Source organism: Oncorhynchus gorbuscha, linkage group LG22, assembly GCF_021184085.1.
Source record: "Oncorhynchus gorbuscha isolate QuinsamMale2020 ecotype Even-year linkage group LG22, OgorEven_v1.0, whole genome shotgun sequence".
In the NCBI taxonomy this organism is placed as follows: Eukaryota; Metazoa; Chordata; class Actinopteri; order Salmoniformes; family Salmonidae; genus Oncorhynchus; species Oncorhynchus gorbuscha.
Genome location: NC_060194.1, coordinates 52,339,199 through 52,346,354, shown reverse-complemented (window position 1 = coordinate 52,346,354; position 7,156 = coordinate 52,339,199).

Sequence of the window (7,156 nt, the reverse complement as noted above, 5' to 3'; positions counted from 1 at the left end):
TTATATTATGACAGACCAGGTAGATATACTGTCTCCATTATAAAATGAGAGACCATCTAGATCTATTCTCACTATTGTATTATGACAGAGCAGCTAGATCTACTGTCTCTAGTATATTATGACAGACCAGCTAGATCTACTGTCTATTATATTTTGACAGACCAGCTAGATCTACTGTCTCTATTATATTATGACAGACCAACTAGATATACTGTCTCTATTATATCATGACAGACCAACTAGATATACTGTCTCTATTATATTATGACAGACCAGCTAGATCTACTGTCTTTGTTATATTTAGAAAGACCTGCTAGATCTACTGTCTCTATTATATTATGACAGACCAGCTAGATCTACTGTCACTATAATATTATAACAGACCTGCTAGATCTACTGTCTCTACTATATTATGACAGACCAGCTAGATCTACTGTCTCTATTATATTATGACAGACCAGGTAGAAATACTGTCTCTAATATATTATGACAGAACAGCTAGATCTACTGTCTCTATTATATTATGACAGACCAGCTAGATCTACTGTCTCTGTTATATTTAGAAAGACCTGCTAGATCTACTGTCTCTATTATATTATGACAGACCAGCTAGATCTACTGTCACTATAATATTATAACAGACCTGCTAGATCTACTGTCTCTAGTATATTATGACAGACCAGCTAGATCTACTGTCTATTATATTTTGACAGACCAGCTAGATCTACTGTGTCTATTATATTATGGCAGACCAACTAGATATACTGTCTCTATTATAATATGACAGACCAGGTAGATATACTGTCTCTATTATATTTTAACAGAACAGAAAGATCTACTGTCTCTATTATATTATGACAGACCAGCTAGATTTACTGTCACTATAATATTATAACAGACCTGCTAGATCTACTGTCTCTATTATATTATGACAGACCAGCTAAATCTACTGTCTCTATGTCTCTATTATATTATGACAGACCAACTAGATATACTGTCTCTATTATATTATGACAGACCAGCTAGATCTACTGTCGCTATTGTATTATGACAGACGAGCTAGATCTACTGTCTCTTTTATATTATGACAGACCAACTAGATATACTGTCTCTATTATATTATGACAGACCAACTGGATATACTGTCTCTATTATATTATGACAGACCAGCTAGATCTACTGTCTCTGTTATATTTAGAAAGACCAGCTAGATCTACTGTCTCTATTATATTATGACAGACCAGCTAGATCTCCTGTCACTATAATATTATAACAGACCTGCTAGATCTACTGTCTCTATTATATTATGACAGACCAGCTAGATCTACTGTCTCTATTATATTATGACAGACCAGGTAGAAATACTGTCTCTATTATAATATGACAGACCAGCTAAATCTACTGTCTCTATGTCTCTATTATATTATGACAGACCAACTAGATATACTTTCTTTATTATATTATGACAGACCAGCTAGATCTACTGTCTCTGTTATATTTAGAAAGACCAGCTAGATCTACTGTCTCTATTATATTATGACAGACCAGCTAGATCTCCTGTCACTATAATATTATAACAGACCTGCTAGATCTACTGTCTCTATTATATTATGACAGACCAGCTAGATCTACTGTCTCTATTATATTATGACAGACCAGGTAGAAATACTGTCTCTATTATAATATGACAGACCAGCTAAATCTACTGTCTCTATGTCTCTATTATATTATGACAGACCAACTAGATATACTTTCTTTATTATATTATGACAGACCAGCTAGATCTACTGTCTCTATTATATTTTGACAGACCATGTAGATCTACTGTCTCTATTATATTATGACAGACCAGCTAGATCAAATGTCGCTATTGTATTATGACAGACGAGCTAGATCTACTGTCTCTATTATATTATGACAGACCAGCTAGATCTACTGTCTCTAGTATATTATGACAGACCTGCTAGATCTACTGTATCTATTGTATTATAACAGACCAGCTAGATCCACTGTCTCTATTATATTATGACAGACCAGCTAGATCTGCTGTCTCTATTATATTTTGACAGACCATGTAGATCTACTGTCTCTATTATATTATGAGAGACCAGGTATATATACTGTCTCTATTATATTATGACAGACCAGCTAGATCTACTGTCTCTATTATATTATGACAGACCAGGTAGATCTACTGTCTCTGTTATATTTAGAAAGACCAGCTAGATCTACTGTCTCTATTATATTATGACAGACCAGCTAGATCTCCTGTCTCTATTATATTATGACAGACCAACTAGATATACTGTCTCTATTATATTATGACAGACCAACTAGATATACTGTCTCTATTATATTATGACATACCAGCTAGATCTACTGTCTCTATTATATTTAGACAGACCAGCTAGATCTACTGTCTCTATTATATTATGACAGACCAGCTAGAGCTACTGTCTCTATTATATTATGACAGACCAGCTAGATCTACTGTCTCTATTATATTATGACAGACCAGCTAGATCTACTGTCTCTATTATATTATGACAGACCAGCTAGATCTACTGTCTCTAGTATATTATGACAGACCAGCTAGATCTACTGTCTCTATTATATTATGACAGACCAGCTAGATCTACTGTCTCTATTATATTATGACAGACCAGCTAGATCTACTGTCTCTATATATATTATGACAGACCAGCTAGATCTACTGTCTCTATTATATTATGACAGACCAATAGATTTACTGTCTCTATTATATTATGACAGACCAGGCTAGATCTACTGTCTCTATTATATTATGACAGACCAGCTAGATCTACTGTCTCTATTATTTTATGACAGACCAGCTAGATCTACTGTCTCTATTATATTATGACAGACCAGCTAGATCTAATGACAGACCATCTAGATCTATGTCTCTATTATATTATGACAGACCACCTAGATCTACTGTCTCTATTTATATTATGACAGACCAGCTAGATCTACTGTCTCTATTATATTTATGACAGACCATCTAGATCTACTGTCTCTATTATAATATGACAGACCAGCTAGATCTACTGTCTCTATTATATTATGACAGACCAGCTAGATCTACTGTCTCTATTATATTATGACAGACCAGCTAGATCTACTGTCTCTATTATATTATGACAGACCAGCTAGATCTACTGTCTCTATTTTATTATGACAGACCATGCTAGATCTACTGTCTCTATTATATTATGACAGACCAGCTAGATCTACTGTCTTTATTATATTATGTCAAACCAGCTATATCTACTGTCTCTATTATACTGTGATAGACCATCTAGATCTACTGTCTCTATTATATTATGACAGACCAGCTAGATCTAATGTCTCTATTATATTATGACAGACCAGGAAGATCTACTGTCTCTATTATAATATGACAAATCAGCTAGATCTACTGTCTCTATTATCTTATGACAGACCAGCTAGATCTACTGTCTCATATTATGACAGACCAGCTAGATCTACTGTCTCTATTATATTATGACAGACCAGCTAGATCTACTGTCTCTATTATATTATGACAGACCAGCAAGATCTATTCTCTATTATATTATGACAGACCTAATAGATTTACTGTCTCTACTATATTTTGACATAAAGGCTACATCTATTATCTCTATTATATTATGACATACCAGCAAGATCTACTGTCTCTATTATATTATGCCAGACCAGCTAGATCTATTGTCTCTATGTCTCTATTGGGTAGATCTACAGTCTCTATATTATCACAGACCAGCTAGATCTACTGTCTCTAGAATATTATGACAGACAAGCTAGATCTACTGTCTCTATTATATCATGACAGAGCAGCTAGATCTACTGTCTCTACTGTGTTTTGACAGACAAGCTAGATCTACTGTCTCTATATAATATCACAGACCTGTTAAATCTACTGTCTCTATTGTATTATGACAGACCAGCAAGATCTACTGTCTCTACTATATTATGACAGACCAGCTAGATGTACTGTCTATATTATGTTATGGCAGATCATCTAGATCTACTGTCTGTATTATATTATGACAGACCAGCTAGATCTACTCTCTCAATTATATTATGGGAGATCAGCTACATCTACTGTCTCTATTATATTATGACAGGCCAGCTACATCTACTGTCTCCTTTATAATTTGACACACCAGCTAGATCTACTGTCTCTATTATAATTTGACAGACCAGCTAGATCTATTGTCTCTATTATATTATGACAGACCTTCTATATCTACTGTCTCTATTATAATATGACAGACCAGCTAGATCTCCTGTCTCTATTATATCATGACAGACCAGCTATATTTACTGTCTCTTTTATATTATGACACACCAGCTAGATATACTGTCTCTATTATATTATGACAGATCAGCTAGATCTACTGTCTCTATTATATAATGACAGACCATCTAGATCTACTGTCTTTATTATATTATGACAGACCACTTAGATCTACTGTCTCTATTTTTTATGAAGGACCAGCTAGAACTACTGTCTCTATTATAATATGACAGACCAGCTAGATCTACTGTCTCTATTATATAATGACAGACCATCTAGATCTGTCTTTATTATATTATGACAGACCACCTAGATCTACTGTCTCTATTTTTTATGAAGGACCAGCTAGAACTACTGTCTCTATTATAATATGACAGACCATCTAGATCTACTGTCTCCATTATAATATGACAGACCAGCTAGATCTATTGTCTCTATTATATAATGACAGACCATCTAGATCTACTTTCTTTATTATATTATGACAGACCACCTAGATCTACTGTTTCTATTTTTTATGAAGGACCAGCTAGAACTACTGTCTCTATTTTATTATGACAGACCAGCTAGATCTACTGTCTCTATTATATTATGACAGACCAGCTAGATCGACTGTCTTTATTATATTATGTCAAACCAGCTATATCTACTGTCTCTATTATACTGTGATAGACCATATAGATCTACTGTCTCTATTATATTATTACAGACCAGCTAGATCTAATGTCTCTATTATATTATGACAGACCAGGAAGATCTACTGTCTCTAGTATAATATTACAGACCAGCTAGAACTACTGTCTCTATTTTATTATGACAGACCAGCTAGATCTACTGTCTCGATTATATTATGACAGACCAGCTAGATCTACTGTCTCTATTATAATATGACAGACCAGCTATGACAGACCAGCTAGATCTACTGTCTCTATTATATTATGACAGACCAGCTAGATCTACTGTCTTTATTATATTATGACAGACCACTTAGATCTACTGTCTCTATTTTTTATGAAGGACCAGCTAGAACTACTGTCTCTATTATAATATGACAGACCAGCTAGATCTATTGTCTCTATTATATAATGACAGACCATCTAGATCTACTTTCTTTATTATATTATTACAGACCACCTAGATCTACTGTTTCTATTTTTTATGAAGGACCAGCTAGAACTACTGTCTCTATTTTATTATGACAGACCAGCTAGATCTACTGTCTCTATTATATTATGACAGACCACCTAGATCTACTGTTTCTATTTTTTATGAAGGACCAGCTAGAACTACTGTCTCTATTTTATTATGACAGACCAGCTAGATCTACTGTCTCTATTATATTATGACAGACCAGCTAGATCGACTGTCTTTATTATATTATGTCAAACCAGCTATATCTACTGTCTCTATTATACTGTGATAGACCATATAGATCTACTGTCTCTATTATATTATTACAGACCAGCTAGATCTAATGTCTCTATTATATTATGACAGACCAGGAAGATCTACTGTCTCTAGTATAATATTACAGACCAGCTAGAACTACTGTCTCTATTTTATTATGACAGACCAGCTAGATCTACTGTCTCGATTATATTATGACAGACCAGCTAGATCTACTGTCTCTATTATAATATGACAGACCAGCTAGATCTACTGTCTCTATTATATTATGACAGACCAGCTAGATCTACTGTCTTTATTATATTATGACAGACCACTTAGATCTACTGTCTCTATTTTTTATGAAGGACCAGCTAGAACTACTGTCTCTATTATAATATGACAGACCAGCTAGATCTATTGTCTCTATTATATAATGACAGACCATCTAGATCTACTTTCTTTATTATATTATGACAGACCACCTAGATCTACTGTTTCTATTTTTTATGAAGGACCAGCTAGAACTACTGTCTCTATTTTATTATGACAGACCAGCTAGATCTACTGTCTCTATTATATTATGACAGACCAGCTAGATCGACTGTCTTTATTATATTATGTCAAACCAGCTATATCTACTGTCTCTATTATACTGTGATAGACCATATAGATCTACTGTCTCTATTATATTATTACAGACCAGCTAGATCTAATGTCTCTATTATATTATGACAGACCAGGAAGATCTACTGTCTCTAGTATAATATTAAAGACCAGCTAGAACTACTGTCTCTATTTTATTATGACAGACCAGCTAGATCTACTGTCTCGATTATATTATGACAGACCAGCTAGATCTACTGTCTCTATTATAATATGACAGACCAGCTAGATCTACTGTCTCTATTATATTATGACAGACCAGCTAGATCTACTGACTCTATTATATTATGACAGACCAGCTATATCTACTGTCTCTATTATATAATGACAGACCATCTAGATCTACTGTCTTTATTATATTATGACAGACCACTTAGATCTACTGTCTCTATTTTTTATGAAGGACCAGCTAGAACTACTGTCTCTATTATAATATGACAGACCAGCTAGATCTATTGTCTCTATTATATAATGACAGACCATCTAGATCTACTTTCTTTGTTATATTATGACAGACCACCTAGATCTAGTGTTTCTATTTTTTATGAAGGACCAGCTAGAACTACTGTCTCTATTTTATTATGACAGACCAGCTAGATCTACTGTCTCTATTATATTATGACAGACCAGCTAGATCGACTGTCTTTATTATATTATGTCAAACCAGCTATATCTACTGTCTCTATTATACTGTGATAGACCATATAGATCTACTGTCTCTATTATATTATTACAGACCAGCTAGATCTAATGTCTCTATTATATTATGACAGACCAGGAAGA